A 12,533-nucleotide genomic window follows, 5' to 3' on the forward strand; every position below is an offset into this window, starting at 1 on the left:
TTTAAATGGTGAAGCATCAGCCACTAAAGCAATATTCTCACAGAAGAGCCAATGATGTTGGAAAATGCTTTGACAGAAAAGGTAAGGTACAAAATGTGTGTACAATGTGATCTTAATATGATAGAAAAATGGAGAGAAAGGGAGGAAGAAAGGGAGGGAGAGAGAAGGGAAGGAGGGAGGAAAGAGAACTTAGGCTTCTGCACAAACAGAAAGCTGGAATGGGAAATGATGCTTGAGTGACAGAGCATTGCGGGCAGCCTGGGCAGCAAGAGCAATACAGAGATGAGAGAGAAGTGAGCTATTTTAGGAAACTGAATCAAAGAAGCTCCACTTCTCAGCTACCAGGGCCATTTTGAACACACTGAGTTTAAAATGGCAATAGCTGTAGGGACTCTTCACTTCTGTCACTGACATTTTCAAGGACTGTGAGTTCTAGTTCTGCTAGCACGGGTGAAGTTTGGTAGTATTCCCTTTAGAATCGGGTCAAGTCCCATTGAAAAGTTAGCAACCTGGCAAGGTGATGGGCGCTAGGGATTGAGCAAGGTGACGGTCAATAAGGATTAATAGTTTGACTTGAGACTGATAAAACAAAGGCTACTAAACAAAGATCTAGAAAGGAGTTGGGGAAAGATATGTTTCCTTTTAAGAGACTGTTGCTTAAAACGATCACCACTCTAGTATCCAGCAACAAGTGTATGAACTAGAAAGAAGTCAACAGGAACGTTTCACAGAGGTAGGATTTGGAGATAAATAAATTTTCAAAGGAGTTGAATTTTTTCTTTTTTTGATATGGAGTCTCACTCTGTCACCCAGGCTGGAGTGCGGTGGTACGACCTTGGCTCACTGCAACCTCTGCCTCCCAGGTTCAAGCAATCCTCGTGCCCAGCTTCCCCAGTAGCTGGGATTACAGGCACGTGCCACCATGCCTGGTTAATTTTTATGTGTTTAGTAGAGATGGGGTTTCCTCATGTTGGCCAGGCTGATATTAAACTCCAGACCTCAAGTGATCTGCCCGCCTTGGTCTCCCAAAGTGCTGGGATTACAGGCGTGCACCACCACGCCTGGCTAATTTTTGTATGTTTAGTAGAGATGGGGTTTCACCATGTTGACCAGGTTGGTCTTGAACTCCTGATCTCAAGCGATCTGCCCACCTCGACCTCCCAAAGTGCTGAGATTACAGGTGTAAGCCACTGTGCCTGGCCAGGAGTTGAAAAATCTTAACATGAAAGTAGAGGTCATTTATAAACCTTGCATTCAACAGGAATCTAAAGTTCATTTAAAAGCATGCTTTTATTTCCACATAGATACAGTAAAATTTGAACTCTAGGAAGATCCTTCATCCTCAAATTCCTCCCTTTGTTGTGGTCAAGATGCTCAGAATTTATACATTTAAAACAGATTTCTTTGTTCAAATGTTTTCTGGTAAGAGTTAGCAGAATGTCTAGCTAACATTGGTGGATTGAAGGGACATATATTTATAAGGGCTTTAATCCACAAGAACAAAGAGGGCAGAGGAGAAGATGACAGCAACAAAATTCTGGAAACTGGAAAGAAGAGGAATACGTGATAATCAACTTCTCAGGCTGAAGGAAGCTCAAAGCTAAGCTGGAAGTGAGTCTTAGAAGTAAGCTGATTTGCACTGCAAAACCTCAGAAAGTTCAAAAACTAGATACATCTATTATCTTGAATAGTGAGATGCATGGGAGGCTGGAAAAGAAGGATTGGTTGGTTGCCTACACAAAAATAATTCAGACTTCTATAGCTGAGAGTACACTGAGATCCCATGCATGCACACAGAAAGATTTGGGAATAAAGGAAAGTCATCTAAGATAGTTTCTAAGTTCCTGCTTGCTGGATTTCCAAAGAAGTTTTGACTTTTGACTAGATTCAGAAAAAAAATGCTGTTCCTTCAGATTTTTGGAAGATTGCATGCGTATCCATTACACATTCAAATCCAGCACTATTTTATTTCCCAAATGAAGGTTTATATATCGGTAATCTTTCATTATAAAATAGGAGCTAGAAATTTTAGCTTGAGTCATCCTTCTTAATGGGCAGCTGGTCTCTTTTACCAACTGATATTTCATATTAAATTGTCCCCCAGATATTTCATCAAAATGGCTTGCAGCACACACCCTACATTTACCTCATGTCTCTTTTGTGGTTCATTGTAAATCTGCACAATGAGGGCGTCTGTGCGGCAGCTGCAAATTTTCTGGTTTTCAATACACACAGCATATTTGTCAGCAATTATGTCTCAGCTTCCCTTTCTGCACTTGTATTCTCCGTACCGAGCAGTGATGCAAATTAATTATTACAAAGATCTGGATTGGGCACTCCCGTCCCTACAATGCAAACTGAAGTCCTTCCAATTCATGGATCATTCTAACCACTCAGGAGCGGAGATCAAGAAAATACAATCTCCATATATTGTAGAATTATTTGAGTGTCTTAAAATTTTCTTCCTAAAGATAGCATTATGTTATCTTTAATTCCTAGATAAATGTGCCACATCTTCTTACTGCCCTTGAACAATGATTTTCAAAAACTTTCCTAGTACACGTTTAAAAGTAGAAGAAAGTGAGTACTAAGAAGGATAGCTACACAGTCTAAGATCATGGAAAAGTGAACATTAAGTCCCAGGTTTTAGCTTAAAAAATGTACTAGCTTTATATTCCAATTAAAAAGATAATTTTTGTATATTATCATAATACTCAGATTACTGCCTAGGGGAAAATTATGTGTAAAACCTTTTGTGTAGTTTATACCATTTATTTGAGTATACTTTGCCACACCCTCTCATATGCCTGGGATTTGTGCTTTCCAAATCTGAAGTACAAGGGAAGATTCCTTGTAAAAAATTATGACTTAAGTTGCCCCCAAATTTCATTTATTTAGGGCAGGGCACAGTGGGCAGTGGCTCATGCCTGTAATCCCAGCACTTTGGGAAGCCGAGGCAGGTGGATCAATTGAGGTCAGGAGTTGGAGACCAGTCTGGCCAACATGGTGAAATCCCGTGTCTACTAAAAATTACAAAAATTAGCTGGGCGTGGTGGTGTGCACTGGGAGTCCCAGTTAACGGGAGGCTGAGGCAAGAGAATCACTTAAGCCCAGGAGGGAGAGGTTGCAGTGAGCTGAGATCATGCCACTGTACTCCAGCCTGGGCAACAGAGTGAGACTCTATCTCAAAAAAGAAAAAAAAAATTTTAAAGCTTTTTTTTTCCTTTTTTTCTCTTGAAAAGTTACTCTTTTCTGAATTTGGCAGATATTGAAAACTTTCTTATAAGTTCTTCCTGATGACCATCTATAGTTTTGTCCTCCAATAGTCTTAAAATTCAAAAATCCAAATTTATTAAAGTATGTAACTATAAATATATTTAGCAGAGTTCCTAGGCTTACAGGCCCATCTCTCAAATGGGCCTGTATGGGTTTTGCATTCTAGGTTCAAAACCCAGCTCCTTCATTTTCTTGATGTGAAATTGAGCTACTTTACTCCTCAGTTTTCTCATCTAAACAATGGACTTGAATATAGTGCCTATGTTTTAGGACTATTATAAAAATTAAATGAAATCAAGTATGTAAAATGGTTTAGGGCTGGGCAATAGTACCAATGATCAATATTCTTACCTCTCATACTTAGACAAGAAAATTGAACCTAGAAAGAGAGAAGTTCTAAATGCAATAAATCTTTCAGTAATTTTCAAAAATTGCAACCACCATACCTGTTTCCAGAATTCTCTCATTAAGAAATAGTGACTATTTCTCCTCAGATGGTCACAGATTTTGCAAAATGTTGGCACATCTTTCTACATAGCTATTCTCAACAAAAAATCAAATGATAGACTGTAGTAGACACCTGGATAATGAACACTGAGAGGGAAGGAAATGTCCATACATTTATTCACTCGTTCTTCGCCCATGCAACACACGTGCACCAAGTCCCTGCAGTGGGTGTTCACACGTGTTGAACACCACTGAAAGCTCATGTCTTTGTCCATTCTATTGTAAGCACCAAATTAGTCCCTAACCTAGCATTAGAGTCTCTGTTTATGCTTTAGATGCATTTATAAGTGCTGATGGTTCAAATCACAACAGTAGAGTAAGTGATTCAAGTCATTCTTTGCAAGCTCAGCTGTACCTTTACTATTGCTAGATTTTTTTTTTTTACAGTAGCATGTCTGTTGCACCACCTACAGTAGCTTTTCTAAACCTTCCTTTTGTTCACACTCCTCTACTCCACCACTATCCCTCTGGTCTTTGCCAGTGACCTACAGAAATTTTATGAAGTTTGAGATTATTTACCGTAAATTGCCTCAACTGGCTCCCCTCCTTCTCAAAAGGAGTGGATGTGAATCCATCTTCCCTTTCTTCTTCTCAGAGAAGTACACATCTCTCTTTGCAAAGGCTAATTCCTTGGTGAAGTTCCTGATCCTGTTCCAGTTCTTTGTTTTATCAGCTAATGTTTCTCATCCCCTCACCTGACTCCTTTCCTAATCAGAATCAAAGCAGCACCTTCTTCCCACATCACACTGCTCACTAAACTTCATTGTTAGTATGTCAGTGGGAACTGCCTGTTAAAACATAACCATGTGTTTCCACCAAGAGATCTAACAGCTGCAAGTAAAAGAAATTTCTATGATTTTCAAAACATATTAGACTAATAACTTAGTCACATATTATGAGTAAAATAACATGTCCTGGCTATAAAAATATTTTTTAAAAGTCACACAATCTTCAAGAGAGGTGTTCTACATAGAAAATAAAGTTATGTTCACTATGTGACCTTCTAAAATTTGCACGTTAGAAATATTAAGGAGACCATTTATATTCTTTAAGTGTGTGTGTATGTGTGTGTATATATGTATATAAATTTTTGTTTTTTGAGACAGAGTTTTGCTCTGTCACCCAGGTTGGGGTGCAGTGGCGCAATCTCAGCTCACTGTAACTTCTGACTCCCGGGCTCAAGCAATTCTCCTGCCTCAGCCTCCCAAGTAGCTGGGATCATAGGCAGGGGCCACCACACCCGGCTAATTTTTGTATTTTTTGTAGAGACAAGGTTTCACCATCTTGGCCAGGCTTGTCTTGAACTCCTGACCTCAAGTGATCTGCCTGCCTTGGCCTCCCAAAGTGCTGAGATTACAGGCCCTACATGTTCATATTCTAGAGGAAATTTTAGTTCCTCAACAGGCTAATGAACTATTACAAAGGTTTTACAGGAAATTAGATTGTATCATAGACTTATGCTACAATCTTTCAATCCTTTAGGCAGAAAAAGAACAAGTTAAATTCTTTCAATACTTTGGGCTGGAACAAAACTGTTGTAGAGTTGCTTAAGTCACTTGCTTTTAAATATTTATATACTGAAATCTTGAGGGGATGTTGAAGTACTCATTTAGATGTATTTCTTTCACTTCAGTTGTGATGATTAAATTTTTGAGTCTCTGAACACCAACTGCAGATCCATATTTCTCTCTATTTCATTACTCACTGATAATTTTATTTTATGCTGCTTTGGAATTCATCTTATAAAATGCTATGTATTCTCTCATCGTGCTGTGCTCCTGTTTCTTGATTCTCAATGACATAGCATACACTTAAAACTATGGTCTGCTTTTTCTTTAGGAACATTTTAAAATCAATTAATATTTGAGAATGAGACAAAGGGAAAAACTACCATATTTTAATCAAGCTACATGTTGAAAAATTTGTTCTTAAATTACAAAATCCTTTATAACAAAAAGGTATAGAAAATAACTTTTCACTGCCTAAAATATTTACAACGAACAAATTCAAAATTCAAGTAAAAGCAAGTTTTGTGTTCAAAACCTTTTAAATATATAAAACCAAGAAACAAATGGCTTTTTTTTTTTCCTGCATGCAAACATGAGAAGGTCCCCAAACCTGGCGTGGGTCTGTGTTTGGGTAGCAGGAAGCACTCTGCTGTAAGGGAAATGGCTGTGCTTTAGTCAAGAGTAGGCCGAGGTGGCCTTCCCGTGCAGCATGACTCAGAGGGTTTGGAGCGCAGGCACACAACCCTGCACATTATGTAACCATGCCACGTGAGGTGCATTAGGTGAACACTCACGTGAGCTCATGCTTGGCTCGGAACCACTGTTATCTGTAAAAGGTATAACTGCCCTGCTGATGTTGTACATACGGCTTGCACCCAGAAAGAGAATAAAGCCATGTCATGGTTGCCTATGATTTCTCAAGTGTTTTTCCAGCTACCCACCACTCACCCACTCACTCCCCTCAGACCTCAGCTTGGACTAAAACCTGACACTTGGCGTGACATCTGCCTACCATTGTAAACCTCTTCTGTTAGTTAAATCACTGGGAACAGTAGCCCACAGTGAAAGTGCCCTCTGTAATACACCCCATACTCACCTTAATCCATTGCAATTTGCCTTCTACCCAAAAATGTCTGTATAAGCTTTTTCTAAGGTCAAGAATGACTTCCATGTTGCTCAATTCAGTGAACACTGTCATCATTTTATTTGATTCTGAGCATCATTGACCCCACTCTCCACTTTTGTCTTTTGTTGTTGTTCATACACAGACCTATTTAAAATAGTAAAATTGGGGCAGTAGAGAACTAGGTAAAGATAGTTTGGCACAGCTATAAAATAGACCACATCATCTTTTTAATTTTTTTGATTTGCTTCAGACTTACTACATTTTATTTTTTGATTTTATTTTAACCACGTATAATTATATGTCACACAGTGACATTATGATACATGCATATAGCATGGGATGATTGAATCAGGCTAATTAACATATCCATCCCCTTAAATACCTATCGTTTATTCCTCCTGTCTAACCACAGCTTTCTAGTCTTGGATCACGTCCCCGTGTCTCCCACTCCCAGCCTCTGCAACCACCATTCTACTCGCTGCTACTGTGAGTTTGTTTCAAATTCCACATGTAAGTGAAAACATGGCTTTTGTCTTTCTGTGCTTCGCTTATTTCACTTATCAAAATGTCCTCCAGGTTCAGCCATTCAGTCATGTTGTCAAAAATGACAGAATTTTCTTTTTTTTTTTCAGGTTTTATTTTAGAATTAGGGGTACATATATAGGCTTGTTATGAAGGTATATTGCGTAGTGCTGGGGCTTGGAGTATGAATTCTGTTTTCAGGCTAAATAGTATTCCATTGTGTCCTTCAGTTCCATGATGCAACTGACAGGATTTCACTCTTTATTATGGCTGAATCATATTTCATTATGTATATAGACTATATTTCCTTCATTCATTCATCTATGGATAGACACTTAGGTTGATTCGACATCTGGGTTATTGTGAATAATGCTGCAATGAACATGGCAGTGAAGATGCCTCTTCCCCACGTACTGATTTCAAGTATTTAGGATATCTACCCAGATGCCCTTCTGTTCTTTGAAGCTCACTCTCTCTCAGCTTTTGAGGTTCTGGACACTCCTGCTTTTCTTCATTCCTTTCTTGCTGATTCTTCTTAGTCACCTTGGTTCCTTTTCTTCCATTTGGTTCTTAGAATACCTGGACTCCAGAATGAACATACTTAGAGATGGCTTGGGATTACAGCTGTGAATAAAGAAGTGAACAAATAAATAAACTATCCACTAATTCTACTCCAAAGACTTTTTAATCTATCTCACTAGTGAGTCAGCTCCCACTGACATACTAACAATGAAGTTTAGTGAGCAGTGTGATGTGGGAAGAAGGTGCTGCTTTGATTCTGATTAGCGAGTGAATAGACTCGCAATAAACATGGAGTAGAGGGTACTAAGACCCTCTACACCTACAAAATGACTCCTCCTCACCAACCTGCTGATACATGAAATACCCTAAGTAGGAAACCCTCAAAAGTCTTACTGTCGAATAACATCACCTTGGGAATTAGGATTTTGTCGGACACCGGCATATAGACTATAACAAGAATGTAAAATTTAGAAAAGCTGGGTGGTATGTCCCTAGCACCTAAACAATGCATTATAGATACTCAGTGAATAATTGGTGACTGAATAAATGAACATATACATACAACTGAACTATGTAGCAGGGAACATGTGAACTAGAGCTACATGCTTTTATATGCATGAATATCTCTAACACAGAGTAAAATAATAGTTGCCAAAAATAGGTATGGTATAAAATATTTATATCCTTTTAAAAACATGAAAACAACATAAATATTAAAGACGTAGGAATGAAAAACAATGAATTCAGGATAGTGGTTGCCTTTGGTGACAGAATGATTCATAGTAGGAATAGGTGCATAGCAGGCTTCATAGCAGGAGTGTTAATAAAAGGCTTTAGTTTTTAAGTTGAGGGAATCATGGGTATATATTTTATTGTTATTTATGCATGTTTCTGAATGCCTCAGATGCTGAGTAACGTTTTTTAAAAACTTGAATTGTCCTAATTCAAGAAAAATCAATTACTTACTCACTCCCTTTGCCCCATCACAGTTTTCAGGCTACATTTTCTTAGTACATGTAAGCATTGATTTTAGGTAAATATCCTCTAAATGATAAAGTTTATATAAAGTTTAATCCTTTACTAAAATTATACTCTAGTAGGGTGCAGTGGTTCATTTGTGTAATCTCAGCATTTAGAGAGACTGAGGCAGGAGGACTGTTTGAAGTCAGGAGTTTAAGACCAGCCTGGGCAACATAATGAGATGCCTTTCCTATCAAAAAATACAAAAATTAGCCCAGGTATGGTGGCATGCATCTATAGTCCCAGCAACTTGGAGGCTGAGGCAGGAGGCTCTCTTGAGCTGGGAGGTCAAGGCTGTAGTAAGCCAAGGTTGCACCATTGCATTCCAGCCTGGGCAACAGAGTGGGAATCCATCTTTAAAAAAATTATAATGTAATCTTATGGTAGTTATTTACTTACAGATATCTTTTACACTTGTGTTGAGTGCCCTGAGGGGCATTCTCATTTTTGGTGAAGACAGAATCATAACTATGTATTTAGTAAAACATTATTGAAATGTTTTATGAAAATTTTAAGCTCCCAAATTAGGTACTCAAATTTCTATCTTTATAATAAAAGATATTTGATAACAGCCATCTGAAAGAGCCACTATTTGCTTTACTTCCCCTAAAAGGATTTAGTACAGAGATATGCATACTAGTGAGATATGCATACTAGTGAGATAGATTAAAGAGTCTTTGGAGTAGAATTGATTTTAGCTTAATTCTAAAGCAGGCAAAGTTCATCTTCATTGTCTCATCTTTTTTTTTTTTTTTTAAGTGTGGTAGGAAACTACATCTTCTTAAAATTTTAAGTGTATAATACATAATTGTTGACTATAGGTACAATGTTGTTCAGCAGATCTCTAGAGTTTATTTATTTGGCTTGACTGAAATTTTAACTCACCGTTTCCTCTCCCCCACCCCCAGCTCCCAGTAACCACCATTGCACTCTGATACTATGAATTTCACTATTTTAGATACCTCATATAAATGGAATCAAGCAGCATTTGTCTTTCCGTGACTGGCTTATTTAAGTTAGCATCAAATTCTCAGGATTCATCAGTGTTGTGCATATTGAAGAATTTCCATTTTTCTTAAGGTTGACTAGTATTCCATTGCGTATATTGTCCCACATTTTTTTTATCCAGTCATGTGTTGATGGGCATAATAGGTTGTTTCCACATCTTGGTTTCCACATCTTGGCTATTGTGAATAGACTCGCAATAAACATGAGTACTAACATCTCTTCAAGACTTAAATTTCAATCTTTTAGATAAATATGCAGAAATGGGATTGCTGGATTATAGAATCATTCTGTTTTTAATGTTTTGAGGAATATCCGTACTGTGTTTTTCATAGCAACTGGACTATTTTGCATTCCCACCAACAGTGTGCAAGGGTTCCAATTTCTCCACATTTTCACCAACACTTGTCTTTTGACTGTTCCATCTCTTTCTGTTCTGCATACTTTCTTCCCACCTGGAAAATCCCCTTCTAAACTTTCTGCTGATCCTGAACTTCAGGATCCATTAGAATCTTTATTAATCTCTTAAACTTCAAGAGAGAGTAACAGGACTTCTCCTTGGTAGAAAAACAGAAATGAAGAATCAAAATGTAAAATTTCATCTGACTCTGAACCTTGTCTCTTTTCATATTTCAGCAACATCATCACTCATCTTTTTACTTTCTCTGTTTTCAGTTAGTTCTACTATTCTGGCATGAGTGCATATTACTTGAGCCTCTAATTAATTCCAATTGTTTGAAGTCATTGCCCTATTTTTTCCAGTTTTACCCTATCAGAGTTAAGGCAAATAGATGGGAGGGAAAAAGATCAAAGTGATTTCTGAACTGAAGAATCAAGGACGAGGCAAAGAATCCTCACCAAGATGATGGCAGTTGTGGGACTCAAAGAAGTATAGGCTAATGGCAGCCTACCTTTCTCCCTTCCTGCACTTTGATTATGTAATCTCACTGCCTTCTGGCCTCTATGTTTTCTGCTGGGAAATCAGCTACTGATCTTATCGATCCCTTGTACCAGATGGATTGCTTCTCTCTCACAACTTTCACGGTCTCGTTTAGATTATGATGTATAGATGTCTGCGAGTTTATCCTATGTGGAATTTTTGAAGCTTTTTACACATATAAATGAATCTTTTCATAAATCTTGGGCAGCTTTTGGCCATTATTTCTTCAAATATGTTATTTGTTCTTTCTCTCTTTCCTCTCTCTCTGGGATTTCCATTATTTGTATATTGATACATTTGATGATGTCCCACAGGCCTCTGAGGCTATATTCATTTCCCTTTCTTGAGCTTTTCTTTCTGTTTCTAAGATTAGATAATTTGAACTGACCTACATTTGAATTTACCAATGGTTTATTCTGCCAGTTCAAATAGGCTGTTGAGGTTACCTGGTGAAATTTTCATTTTAGTTATTTTACTTTTTAGCTCCAAAATTTTTATTTGGTTCTTTTTTATAGTTTCCGACTCTGTACTGGTGTTCTCTATGTGGTGAGATATCACTCTCATGCTTTCCTTTAGTTATTAAGACATGGTTTACTTTACTTCTTTGAACATATCTGCAATCGCTGATTCAAAGACTTCATCTAGGAAATCATTGTCTGGACTTCCTTAGAGACAGTTTCTAATGGCCACTTTTTTTCCTGTGTATGAACCATAGTTTCTAGTTTCTTTACATACTGAGGAGACCCAAGATCACTTAGTGGCCATCAAACAGACCATCCAGAGGCTAAACTCCTTATCTGAGAAGTTTAGAAGTAATTAGACTTCCCTATTGTCTAAAGCCAGCATCTGCTACTGGGCTTCTTTCCTAAAATGTATAAATAACTAGAATGTCTATACATCTATGGAATGCATTCATATTGAAACTCATTCTGCAACCATTGTTAATATTAAGGAACCAAAATGTCTATAAATGTAATCATTTATCATGACCTACATGGCCAATATGGTTCAGATTATCCTTAAGCTCCTGCTTTAAAGTCCATAAACACCCATAAAGGAAAATCCACCATGGCATGCTCAGTCAGTCCTCTATTGCGGAGGCTTCCCAATGCACTCTTCTGCAGCATTCTTTCTATCTAAAAATAGACTTCAATCCTATCTAATAAAAGGATTTCAAACTTACACTATTGTCAGTAAATTCTTCTTACTACCTGTAACTGATCACTTCACATTGCTGCGACACTGACTCCTCATCCAGCACATGCCTCATATGTTGTTTGTTATAATTGGATATTTAAAATAATACATGATAACTTTGAAAATCAGATTCCCCCCTTTCGAGACTGACATAAAAAAAATCTGCTAAATCCCAAAACCCTTAGGTTCCTGAGACAAGAATGGAAGGGTTGGTCTTCAGAGCCAAAAGAGCTGAGAGAGTGAAGATTTCTGCAAGAAGGGCTAAGTACTCTTAGAGCTGATCTGCTCTCTGGATGTATTCTCTCTGCTTTTAAAAAACTGGATGAGAAAAATATTTCCTATGTATAGCAGAAAGACATTCTTACAATAGTCTTCTTTTTATTTTTCTACTCTCCGAAGTTCTTTGGTTTGCTAAACATTTAGTTTACTCTGCCCTCTTAAACTGACTTTGGCATTACATGGTAAACATGTTCCTTTAGGCAATTCTTTGAAGCAAAATCAAAACCAAACTAAACTAAAATAAAATAAAATAAAATGAGAGTTGACATTTCCATAGTTATCTATTTACTTTCTTTATATTTTCAGGTTCTATGTGATCTACACTGATTTTATTTTTGGAGAAAAGATCACACTTGTTAGGCATATATTATCATTACAGGTAAAATATTTCTTTAAGTCTATAGTTCTGAGGAAGAAAAATAGTGAGAACTGTCCCTCCTCATAGTGATTCTATAAGTTATCAGAACAAAGTGAAAAAATTAGTTATAAATTTTCGGAGGGCAGAGCAAGATGGACGAACAGGAACAGCTCCAGTCTCCAACTCCCAGCACGAGCGACACAGAAGACCGGTGATTTCTGCATTTTCAATTGAGGTACTGGGGTCATCTCACTAGGCAGTGCTGGACAATCG

The sequence above is a fragment of the Colobus angolensis genome, unplaced genomic scaffold, assembly GCF_000951035.1.
Source record: "Colobus angolensis palliatus isolate OR3802 unplaced genomic scaffold, Cang.pa_1.0 Scaffold221, whole genome shotgun sequence".
In the NCBI taxonomy this organism is placed as follows: domain Eukaryota; kingdom Metazoa; phylum Chordata; class Mammalia; order Primates; family Cercopithecidae; genus Colobus; species Colobus angolensis.